The sequence below is a fragment of the Chamaea fasciata genome, unplaced genomic scaffold (assembly GCF_029207755.1).
Source record: "Chamaea fasciata isolate MVZ Bird 193981 ecotype frontalis unplaced genomic scaffold, bChaFas1.0.hap1 SCAF_6, whole genome shotgun sequence".
NCBI classification, from domain to species: domain Eukaryota; kingdom Metazoa; phylum Chordata; class Aves; order Passeriformes; family Sylviidae; genus Chamaea; species Chamaea fasciata.
In genome coordinates this window covers 63694239-63707285 of record NW_027094091.1, presented here as the reverse complement: position 1 = coordinate 63707285, position 13047 = coordinate 63694239, and the positions used below count along the sequence as shown (strand labels likewise).

The 13047-nt window shown below is 37.1% G+C and overlaps 1 long non-coding RNA gene across 4 annotated transcripts in view; it reads left to right on the top strand.

Annotated features, from left to right (window-relative positions):
- Nucleotides 1–12695, top strand: part of LOC136291492 (uncharacterized) — an 83568-nt gene extending 70873 nt beyond the window's left edge. For all 4 annotated transcript variants that reach the window (XR_010721572.1, XR_010721574.1, XR_010721573.1 and 1 more), the window contains 4 exons: nucleotides 46–225; nucleotides 669–900; nucleotides 11096–11215; nucleotides 11671–12695. This is a non-coding gene — a long non-coding RNA (uncharacterized lncRNA). The remainder of the gene's footprint in view (nucleotides 1–45; nucleotides 226–668; nucleotides 901–11095; nucleotides 11216–11670) is intronic.
- The last annotated feature ends 352 nt before the right edge of the window (nucleotides 12696–13047 follow it).

Genomic DNA, 13047 nt, shown 5'->3' with positions numbered 1-13047 from the left:
CTTCAAAATTAGAAAAAGCACTAAAAATGAATTTCTTGTTACTAGGTGAGAAGCTTTTGCAATGGAATTTGGAAGCAATTTATGTGATGGAACTGGCAAGAAAAACACCTGAGATGACATGGAGACACTGGGGAGCTTTGAAGGAAAGTTATATAAATGTGAGGTAAAAATGAAAGAGGAGAAATGGAAATGAAGATAAAAAGAATTTAAATACCTGAGGGCAAGGTAAGCGGAAAGCAAGCACCTCAGATTCTTTGCTGTGTATTCTAGGACCCAAGTAATATGGTCAGAGTGATTTCTCTCTTCTAAAACCAAAAGAAAATGTCAATGTATTTTTTTTTTTTTCTGGCAGAGGAAACATGCTTGGGGTATCCTCCATCACTCATTTGCAGATGGCAGTGCTCGAATAGTTACAAAATTTAATAGAACAGGGTGTCTTATTTGTGAGTTTGTCTAGAGAAGTGTCATATTCTGCAGAGAAAATGCTTTTTTTCTTTCACCTGGTAGAGCTAACTTTTTAACTCTCTTTAAAAGACCACGGGAGACTGATGGAAAGCATTAATATAATATTGTCAAGCATGTGCCTTTTTTCTCTGTGCTTCTGCCATCGAGGTTTTGGGTTGCTGTTCTTCCTGTGCAATTTCACTTTGCCTCTTTGCTCTGTTAAGGTTGCTGCCATTGGTACACTACCTTCCTTGGATATTTGCAGCACGTTTTACTGGCAACAGCATGAATAGAAATATTATTTTGACATTAATTAGCCAGGAATGTGTGCATCACTGGAGAAGCAAAGGAAAATGTTTCCGGAAAATCTTTCAATGCAAGTGATTTTTAAGGCTCTGTCCTGACTACTGGATTTAAACACTGTAAAAGAAAAGGGAGCCAGGACAACTAAACAAGGTGAGAAAGTCAGAATTGAAAAAGGGCTGGGTAAAAAACGTGGCCTGGTTGGTACAGCAGGCTGGAGGGGGTTTGTTGAGGGTCATTTTATCACTTTGGCAGTGCATTCACTGCACTCTAGAGGTGCTGTCAGAGGCAGAGACCTACTAAACGACTCTGAGCTTTGAATGACTGCACAGGAAGCTGTCATGAGAGGGTGTTCAAATTGTGATGAAAAGCACAGTGATGTGGGTATTTATGCTCTTAATTCACAAGAGGAAGTGAAGGAATTTATGAATTTTTACTCTGGTTCTCACCAAAGGCTTCTAACTTCTTGTGACTTGCCATGAAGGAGGGATTAATAAAATCAAGAAATTAAAGAATGCCACATCCCTTCAGAGTGAGGGAAAGGAAGTCAGCTGAAAGTAGAACTGGGCTTTCCATGGGGAGCCTGCTGCCTGTCTCTCTTGAGAGTGGAGGTGGCTCTCATGGGCATCCTGGTTCTTTGGAACTCAGCTTGATCATGTGCTGGACACTCGTCCAAGCACTACTTTGATTTAGGTTAATGAATGCTTGAGACTTGTGGTCTCAAAAATGAAGCTGCAGAAACCATGACATAAACCTACTGAAAGAGCAATACATTTCTGACATGAATAACAGGTTTCAATTCTGTTGATACTGTAGGAAAAGGAAGATTTAAATGCTGCTTGGGAGGTGGTATAAATCAACACATACAGTTGACCAGGGGGACCTTCAAACCACTAATGAGATGCAAAGAGTTGATTTATTTCATTCCCTCACTAACAACCCCAACCCAAAATTTAACTAGCTATGAGTGAGTGCCGCAGAATGGCTGAATAGAGAAATTAGCAGACAACAACAGAGACTGAAAAAATGATATTCGATGTCACTGAAGCTGAAAAAAAGGCTGAGATCCTGACATGCAGAAAAGCAAGTGCCAGAGAGATGAAAGAATTTGGTGAAGTGCATGAAAATAAAATAAAATAAAAAAATTCTGCTAGATGGTATTTGTTCAAAATATAGAAGAGAACTATCTCCACTCAAAATTAAAAGCTAAAAGCACCGAAAGGCAGTAAGTCCAAGTAAGGAACTAACGATATCTCCTAAGTGAGGGAAAAGATTTTTTCTGACTCTATTGAAATTTGGCAATGGACACTTGATTTAAATGTACAGTCCAAGAAAAAAAATTCTTTTACTTGACATGTTCAGCTGAACAGCACAGACCTATGATTTTACCTTTTCTAGGAAACCTTGGTGTAGTACACACTATTAAATTATAAAAAAAAAGAAATTAAGATAAGAATATATGTAAGAAAATAGCCAAACTACCAAGATAGTTTATATTCAGTTTAGCTTTGATCGTACAAGTGAAAAAAGCAATGACCACAATAGTGTTAGATGTGGGAAAGGAGACTGCTAGAACCAAGATCATCACAAGCTGAAATCAGAGAGCTATAGCAACCAGAAGCAATTCAGAGCTGTATTAGCTACCTGAGATAGGATAAAACAGCCTTAATTAAAAGCAACTACATTTACTTTGGGTTTATAGACAGACTGTATTAATAATATATACTAATATGCTAGTATGTGTGCTAATACATACTAATATGCTATCATTTAAATAGCAGCTCATTTACCTCGCTATCTTCAGCTACATCTCATCCTTTGTTTTAATTAATTTTGGTCACATATTATTGTATCAGACGTTAATAGTACCTAAACTTTTGACAGTTTCTATGTTCTGTTAATGCAGAATTTCTGCATTATCACACGTTTCTTTCTGGGTTTTTTTTTTGTTTTTTTTTTTTTTTTTTTTCCTCCTTTCCAAACTTACCTTGTATGTTTGCAATGATAAATTAGTTCTCAATCACCTGTAATGAATGTTCAGCTTTCAGGCTGTAATACCATGATCTTCAGTTCTCTTTCTGAACATTGGCAGTATTGCTGAGATTCTTCAGTGCTTTTATAGATTTGCTTGGGATACTCACCTGCAATCCTGCAATCCTACATACCAGTTCTGTCAGGGTTGTTGGCTTGAGATTTTCCCGTTCCTTTACCTCAGTACATACAATTACTTGGGGATTACTACTTTATGAGTACATACAACCAAATTATGATTCTTTTTACCATGGTAATTTCCATCTGCATAACTTTGTTTCCCATGTCTCTCCTGCTCTCTTCCCTAGCTCAGTTGTCCGCACAGCAAACTGAGGCAATGTGTTCATTCCTTTTCAGAGTACACAGATCTCTCTGCCCAGATCCTGACCGTAGAAACACCAGTTTTATATGTCATCCCTCTTTGCCTCTTGCTGTCTTTCACACCATTAGCTTCCTGTGTATTCTGCACCATCACTTTGTGCTTTAATTCTTATGTTCAGGGCACACAGTTCAGTATTCCACTTCATTAAAACTCATCCTCCAACATATCTCTGGCACTGTAACTCTATTACTTTCAGCCTGATGCATTTCAGCATTAATTCTGTTTCATCATTTTGCTCCCTAGATACCTGGAATTTCTATGCAAACATTACAAACTTGTTTACATTTTGACAGTTTTTCTCTCTCTGTTTCATTAAGAATATGTTTTCTAACTTTCAGTGATGACATACATGCCATTTTCTACAGCAAAGGAAAAAAAAACCCCAGGAATTGGGGGGAGGGGCATAGCATTGGTAGTCAGTTTGGGTTAGTCTTTTGTCAGTGTGAAAAACAGACTCCAGTTTCTCCAGCCCACAGTTATATTGATTTCTTCTGTCAAACTCTTCAGAGCAGGTGATTTGACTTCCTGGATGATTTCTGCTAAGACATTTTTAACAAACTTTTTCTTCCCTTCGGTGTAGGAAGAATTATCCAATGGTTTCTGTTAGTGTTCATTTTCAAATGATGGACTGCATTTTGATTCACTCTGTGCCAGACTATGCTTGTTTGGTATGAAACAATACTTTGTTCTTTGGTAGTATCTTCTGCTTGACCTAGCCAACTTGCTCTACAAATATTAAACTTCCCAAAGCTTGTTTTGTTAGCAAAAGGTAATTATTTAGGTTGGCACGTGGGTTCAAGCAGTCACATAGAGAAGCCACAGAAGAACTGCTTCTAAAGCTCAGTCCTCTGATTTAGCTGGTAGAAGTTATTTGGTCTCTGGTTTAATTTGGCATAGCTGGGGTTATGTTCCTCTAGTCCACACCAGTGTCAGTGCTTGGGTTACCTGCCCAGGTGAATTTCATATTAAAGGATTTATGAGTAAATTATTCCAGTAGGGTTTGTTAAGCTTTCTCTAAATATCAGATTTATTCACTGTTCATATTTAAGCACTACTGTCTATCCTAGATGGGTTTTTTTCTTACTTCTAGGAAACAGTACCAGAACTTGGAGAATTCCAACATCTCTAGATGTACAGATTTGAGCTGTAAATACATAAAGGAAAAATCTTGACCTCACAGTTAGAATCTAAAAACCAAGGAAGATGTTATAGACAACATATGGATTTTTGCATATTATATCAAATGAGCAAATCGTCTGCTGTATATAATGTTTTCCTCCTCGCTATCACCACAAAAGGCTCTGCTCCTCTGAAGTGGCAGATAAAAACCCAAGGAAACCTTCCTGAATCCATAGCCCTCTTCTTGAGTGTCTTCTCATGATGAAAAGCTTTTACTTCTTGAATGTTTAAATTATCCAACTCAAAGTCCATAAAGCCAAAATAATAGATTGCAGACATTCATTGCAGATGAGTGTGTGTATTCTTCTTTTAACTGTTTGGGTTTTTTTAATTTGGTTTTTCTTCTATGTAAAAGTTATAAAGTCAATATAGTAAAAATATTCCTGTGATGACATACTCCGGAATGAAAAGAAGAGAAACTAAGAACAAAATAAAAGTTCTACAGTGCTGAAGGAAGTGTACACCAGGTAGAACACATTGAAGATTATGCTAGGACTCTCAATATGCTTCCCCTCTTAGAATAAGAGGGGAAAATGTCAGTCATCTTTTTTTTAAAAAAGAGATAGATTTTGGTCTGTGAAAAATTTAGATGAGAGCACCTAGTGAACTTTATTACCTTCAGACTTATGCAGATGGTGAGTGGGTTTAATTCAGAGCGAAGACTTACATGCCAAAAGTTCTCATACATCCTGGTTTTGGCACTGAGGGAGTTTTTTAGGATATGGCCCTTATAACAAGACTATAAAATTCCTGTTCATGTTGCTTCTCAAACTATTGCACCAGACTTTCACCTCTTTTCCTGCTTTGTACATAATGTGAGAAATTTCCCTCATTCAGTGATACTTTGCAGGGATTTCCTGTTGCTGGTTAGTTACCTGCCAGCATTTTTCCCTTAATTAATTCAGATCAAATACTTTGGTGAGAGGTGCTGCTCACTGTGAGTAGGAGAGTCACAAAATGGTTCATGTAGTGCATAAGTTACAGAATATTTTGAAAAATTATCCAAGTTCCTCCACAGTTATGTAAAAAAAAATAGAAATATTTTGCATCTCTGAATTCTTTTTCTTAGTAAGTGTCACCCTTTGCCTCTTTATGAATTTTTGTTTTGCTCTCAGGCATTATTTTTTTCTCTGTTCTAGTCCAGTTGTTCGGGAAATAACTCCATGAAGATTGTCTGCAGAAGAATAATTAGCAAGAAATGCATTAGGAGATTACGTATGGGATGCACACAGATATTTTCTACCCATGTTTACATTTCCTGTGTCTCTGCAGAGGGTGTCACCCACATCTGATTAAGGAGGTTTATTTGTCTCACGACTTGTGTCAGGTACTATACTGACTTCAGTTTCTAATCACTGTGTAGTTAGTGGATGATCAACTCTGTTGATAATCAGTGGAAGAAGAAGGCTACATACGGAGACTTAGTTTCCCTTCAGATTTGTCTTTTAGATGAAGATGGATTTACTATCAATTGATCAGATGAAGATCAATTTATTATCTACTCGTTTGGTAAGACTAGAATAGTAAAATGTCTGTTCTTTGTTACTGTGTCTTTAATAGTTCTTCAGAATCTCAGTAATGTAATCCAGTGTTCACCTAGTTTAGTGATATATTTCTTTAAACATCTATTTGTTTGTTTCATCCAGCATTTTTGACCTCAGTACTTCCATTTTATGGGTGTTGATAGGCAGATCCAGAAGAAATTTGTCATTTCAGCTTGTAGATGGAATCTGTGTTGATCGTCCAGAAGTCCATAATACCAATATTATAATTGCAGTGCTATAAAGCAAAGTATTGGTTTCTTCAGTGTCACACAATTTGGATGCATTTGGATATTGACGTACTTGCTCATCTTGAATTAAAAAATAATATATACTGTGAAATCTTAAGCTGATAGTCTGTGAACCTGAAAATAAAAAGGGAAGCTTTTTTTTTTTTTTTTTTTTTTTTTTTTTTTACATATGGTCTATTTCTGTTGTTTGGACGGTTTTCCAAATAACCATCTGTAACAGAGAAAGGATGGCAGGCAAGCTGATTTCTCATACTTGGTTGCCAAGATTCATTAATATCTGCTTAGCATGGCACATTGCCTAATCAGAGGCTGGTTGGACTCTCGGTTGCAGGTTTCAAACAATAATGTGTTTAGAGCCTGCCTTTGGGCAGGTCTTTTGGCATCCAACAAATTTCTGCACATGATTAAACTTTGTGTAGAGCTGTATCTGCTAAAAAGAAAGAGAAAGAGAGATAGAAAGAAAGGCAGAAAGGCAGGCAGACAGGCAGAGAGAGAGAAAGAGAGAGAGAAAGAAAAGAAGGAAAGAGGAAGGAAGGAAAGAGAAAAGGAAGAAAGAGACAGAAAGATCAAAACAAGGAAGCTGGTGAGGAAAAGAGGAAGGACTAACATGACAATGTAGGAGAACACAAAGCCAGTTCTTTTTGCCAGAAAAAGTACAGTGCCTCTGGGCAGTGAAAATCTAGGGAGATTATTTGGGCTAGAATATAGAAGTCTGAGTAACAGGTGATAATAAGCAAAAGCACAAAGAGAAGCCGAAATCAATCACCTGAAATTAAGGCACACATTACCCAGTAAACTTTGTAAGTAAATAAAGTACTCCAGATGCTTGATCCAAACTTTGCTAAAATCAGTGTGAATGTTCTTCAGCAGACTTCAAGTTCCACAGTACCTGCTGCACAAAGAGAATCGATCTATGTATCGTTGTATCTGAGTCAGAAGAACAAACTCACAACAGCATGAGTAAAATCTGAGGGATCTAGACCAAAAATGTAAATAATAACAAATCTTTAGTCTAAAAAAAAAAGTTTTATTAACTTAATTAATCATCTTTATGGCCTTATTAGCCAAAAAATATACTGATCAATACATAATTGTATGTAATTATATAATGCTTCCTTCACTTTTTGTTACTTATATTGTGGCCCAATTTAATTAATCTCCCCTCCAGCTGTCTATATGTCTAGATCTTCTTAAGATTGACTGAAATTGGTATGACCTCTGTGAGAGATATTTGATGGTAATTACCATTTCTGTTATTATTTTGACAACATATAATAGTAAATAATTCCTTTTACATAATAGCAAAATAAAAGAGTTCTATAAGTAACAGTATTTTAATACTATGATGGAAAATCATGATCATTCTTTCACTTAAGGTGATTATTTTGTTTTGCTCAAGGTGCAACAGAAAATATTGAATAAAGGTTGAATGAGAAAAATATCAGAAAATTAACACATTAAAACCTAAACCCTGCATTCTGAAGATGCAAAATCCAAATGCAGAAAATTCTATAGTTTGACAGACTTTCTATAATGTCTTATATAGTATATTATGATGTACTCTGTCTTATTTTCTCTTAATTTATCCCAAGCAGCTTTCAGAACTCATATGAGAACTCACATATTTTCATTTAAGGGGGCTGATTCCTTGTGATTGTGCTGCAATGATTGTTTTTTTCCCTGGTTTGTGCAAGAATCAGGATTAATAAGAGAGTGGATTATCAAAGAGGTAAGGAGGCAGTGAGCCATCTCAGCTTTCAGAGATAACTCTGTGTTTCAGAGAGACCCAAGCTTTTATCATCCTTGGGACTTCACAACAGCAAAGCAACAAGAACCCTCACCCAATCAACAAAATAAGGTCAGTTTGTTCCATCATAGTGGCTTGAAAGCCCCACCTTCACCACCTTTTACCATCGCTGAAGCAATTAAAAATTGCTATCTGCCAATATTTGATGGTGCAACTCCTTTTGATCACTGCTCAAGTGCAGATGATTCTCTGACCTTCAACATCCGTTTCTTTCATATCCATTCCAGCGCTTAAGAATATTCCTGTACTTAGCCTGTCCTAACACTTAAAACTATACTGCACTTGTAGTAAACAATGATGAAAAATCACTAAAGCAATCCTTTTGTTCACTGCAGTGACATTTCCTCTAATTAAATTTTCATCTCTGAAGGTATTTGGGCCTCTCTAGCCCATCTGGGATATGTTTGCCCTCAGCATTGCCGCAGGCCAAATGTATTTTTGTTGATATGCTGAACAGCATGCTGTCCTCAGTGGCTGTGGGTATTCCCCACTGGTGGTTTATTCAAAAGATTATTTCACAGTTTCAAAGCACTTTTTCTGAAGTCTTTTTTTCTTTTTCTTTCCCCTTTTTTTTTTTTTTTTTTTTTTTGAAGAGGCAGTGAGTGCTGAGTGCCCCTCCAATGCCCTCTCTTCTATGAATCCGTGTTTTTTCCAACAGGCTGTGTGCAGTGATATGATGTGATAGAGGGGACTGTGCTTCCACAGAGGCCAAGAGTCACTTGAGGGACCTTCTCTTCATAGCATTTTTCTGTGCTTTGAGCATCAGCCTCAATTAAACTGATTAGGGGTGACTGATTTAGGAAGGGATTCTGTCTCATAATACAAAGAACAAAATAGTGCATGTAGCAGGAGGCTTTGCAGGTTTTTCATTTTGTTGCTCTGTGCTAGGACTTGTCTGGCAGTATAAACTGGTTTGCATCTCTTTTTACATTTCCTGTGCCACCTCTCCCAGCACGTCTCAGCAGCCAAACTGCAGAAGGTCATTTTTGCACACATGCACAAACTGCTACAGTGAAAGATATATTTATTGACTTAAAAAGAGAAAGGCATGGATCACTGCAAAATGTAATGGAAGTGTTTTCTCATTTCCTTTTGGATAATAGAGGCCAATGGGATGAGTATTTCCATATTGGCAATGTATCACAGATATTTCTCTAATTCTTTTGAGATAATAGAGTCTCATTCTAAAGAGAAGACTGCATGAGTTCTTTTAATGTAATTGTTGATTTGACTGTGCTACAAGTCCAATATAATATAGGAATATGATATTTTAGTAAAAGTTGAGGTTTCATTTTCAAGGGAATCTGATTATTCAGTAATTAACATTCTGAAACAATTTTATCATACTGAGAGACCTGGGCAAAGGTAACAACCTTCATTACCAGAAACTATCACTTTTGCAAATTACTCCTCAAACTTTTTAAAAACCTCCAGTCTCTTTTTTGTCCCCTCCAACTTTTACACTGAAATAAATGCAAGGGCAACTTGCTGAAAGAAAGGAAAGGACATGAAGAAAATAGGAACAAGCCACCTGTGGATTATTGACATTTCTGTGGTTAAAATTCAATAATTCTAAAAAAACCCATGCTGTTTGGAAAGCAAAATTATGGTATTCACAGTTGCATAGTTTGATGCTTGCTTGCTTTCTAAGTCAAAACCTGTAACTCATAAAGAGTTGCTTTATTTGCTGGGTTCAAAATATTGGGATGTCTCAGTGGCAGAGATGGGTCACTGAAGGGACAGGGAACGGTTTGGCTGTCCCCGTTGGATTGCATCTGTCTCACTGTTGCACACCCAAAGGAGGTGTACTGTCATTTCCACTTCTGCAAGCAGAGGGAAAAACTGGGATGTAGACGCGCCAAATTGGAACGATGGTGGTGTCTTATGTTGACTTTGCACAGGAGCCAATGAAACAAAAAGGAAAAAAAAAAAGATGGTAGAGAGTGGAATCTGTACGGCTGGTTTCAGTCTTTGCTTTTGCCTTACAAAGCTCAATTCTCTATTACATCTGTATAAATGCAGAATTCCTCAGGATATCATCTGTATTAATCTGGATTGATGTCAAAATCTGCCAATGACAGGCAAACCCCCTTCCTGATTGAAAACACACATGCCAAAAAGTTTGAAGAGCTAGGGATATTTGGTGTGAAAGGAAAATAACTTACTTTTGAGGGAATGCTATGAAATTACTGCAATGGCTGTCTTTGTGGCTTTGCATAAATACTCTTAAGGGTTGAAATACCATCTCAGTAAATTCTGAGAAGCTGTATGTTATCTGTCAGGCTCATCCAAAACTTTACATGAATCTCTGATTATACTGAAATGCTCAGTTATGCAAGAGGCATTGAAAGCACATTGTAAAATAGGCACAGGTATTTACTGGTCCTCGAAACTTTTTCCTTTTGACAGTTTTGTATAGTTCAAAGTACTCAGGCTAGACAAGAAACACATTTTATTACTGCATTTGCTCATTTTCTTCTTAAAATTGCATTAGGATAGGCTTTCATTCCACACTTGGTAACCAGTGTTTTACCAACCCTACAGGACATAAGTAACTCATGAATGACAAATCTGCAGGGAAATGGGTTTGAGACCCTTTTTTGCTTCCAAGTGAAAAGGACAGAAGTTTTTCTTCAGCACACATGAAAATGGACACAGCACAACTGTAGCATTAGGCAGAAAAGGGACAGATGCAAGAGCAATATAAACTTATGAGCTTCTTTGAACTTAAGGAATGGCAGTAGCTGTATCTCACAAGTAAAAACTGTCAGCACTGTTAGGTTTAATATTTTATCTAGGGAGTTCAACCTACCTGTTAGGTATCAAGGGAGCTGTCTGTACTGACAAGAAGAACCCTCTAATTCCCTAGCCATAGTCCAAGCTCCTGTCTCTTTGCTTATAAAATAAATCAATTTACATGTAAGGGGAAAAAAAAATTCTGAATGCTAAAATCAGTTCTAAAAGCAGTAATTTTTTTCAGACATGGAATCTCATTTTGAGGCAAAATATTTGTTGATATGAAAAGTAATGGCTGACCTGAAGAAGCTTGCATAAAAGGCAAAGAAAAACTATTTTATGACTGTTTTAAACTAAATGATCCATTTCACCACCTCTTATACAGGACTCTCCTAAAACTGTTGCCGATTTGTTTTTTTAGGAAAGCCTTGAGGAAATCCAAGCATCTGAGTAATCTACATAAGAAGGTACCTCATCTTTCTAGCAACTTGTAAAAAAGGAGTGAGAGAAAGGCTTTTTTAACCAGCTCGACGCAGCCCAGGTAGGAATGCACCTGGCACTGGATGCAGACAGCAGCTGTCTCACCAGCATCCATAATCTGTACCGGTGGCTTCCTGGCTGTACCTGTGTGCCCTGAATGCAAAAAGCATCTGTTTCACATTTATTCATTTACTCAGATGGCATTATCTGCATTACTCGCTACCTTTGGACACAAGACTCTCATTTATAATTCATAGTACACAGATGCTTACAGAGAGTAGAAGCTTTGGCTACATTACCTGTCACTCTTAGTATATTTTGTATTCATGGTGGGTAAATATACAAGTATAAAGCTGCCATATTGTGTATGACTATCTATAATGCATTAGCAAACAGTTGTTTGATCATTTATACTGTCATTCTTTATAGTTGGAGTGATGTTAGAATGGAAAATGAAACAAACTGTGGGTTCGCTCCCCCTAATTTTCTTCTTCTTCTCTCTCTCTGTTTGTGTAGTGATGGTACTTCCTAAGTTTTTGGAAAATGAAGGTGGTTTTGCCTCATTCTGTTTCTCATGTCCTTGTCTTCATACAATCATCATTCAGGACTCGGTCAGATATCCACTAAGTTCACTAGTGCAGCTGGCTTCAGAGGAAGAGGATTCCTATTCTTTGCTTTCACAGGCTCATTAATCCACACTGCTGAAAATATTATAAGGAGAAAAAATACTCAGGCAGGAATAAAGCACATCAGAAAGTGGGAGTGAATGTAACTGGGGAAATATTTACTCAAGATTACATATTAAGCAATTTCCTCGTTAATACTGAAGGAATATATAGGAAAAATATATTAACTGTACTTACCAAGAGCCCTCTGAATCCATCAAATACTGGTAAAAACAATCGTTTTTGAACAAGGAGAACATTCTGTATGCCGTGTATTGTTTTTAGAAGCTATTTTTAGTGCAGTAAATATTAAAGAATGTCATTGTCCCTTGCATGAGCTCTCACTCATTTTTTAGGAAGCTTTGCCAGAGATGCTTGACTTAAGAACCCATTAAAATGAAAATATACTCGGGAACCTTGCAGGAATAGTGCTTGAAGACATGGGCACCAAGCATGCTTGGCAGCCTGGAAAGCTTACAGAGCTCTCAGAAAAGGAATGCCATCACATTAAAGAATTAGCATAGCCCCAGGCATCAGGTTTTTTACTTGGTTTTTTTTTTTTTCTTTTTCAGTAGATGTGAATGACATTTCCTATCTGAGACATTGTTTAAAATATTCCTTATCCACATGTAAGTTTTTTATGACTACATTAAAGAGCGAAAGGTTGGTTTGTTCCTGCTGACATTTGCTCCTATTCCTCTCTCACACTGGGCACTATATCTCAAATAAAGCTCAGATGTTCATCTCTTCTTCCACAAGTTTCTCACTCTCTCCAAATATTACTACTGCCTCCTCCTCGTACTTTTTCTGCTAGGCAGAACTTGTTCTGTCATTCTTCCTGAAGTCTACCAGCTGCCACAAATTCAGCAAAACTCCCACAAAAAATTCCTGTCAAGTCTTTTACGTTCTCAGCAGTGCCTTCAGATCACTCTTTGAAAATGCAAATAAGATATATTATTAAATACAGAAAGAAGCTGAGTATCAGTACCTGATAACATAAAATTAACTTCTCTTTTCACTGACCCTAGTCTATGAGAGTTGAACTTGGGGAAAATTGAAGAAATAATCACTCAGCAGCCTCATCAATCAAACCAGCAGCTTAGGCTGCTAATTATTCCCTGGTGTGGATACCTTGGCTCTTCTGACCACTCACCAAGGAAACTCAGTTATTGATTCCACTGCATGAAAATAATCCACCTAACTCTCAGTTTCTTTCTCGTGGGAAATC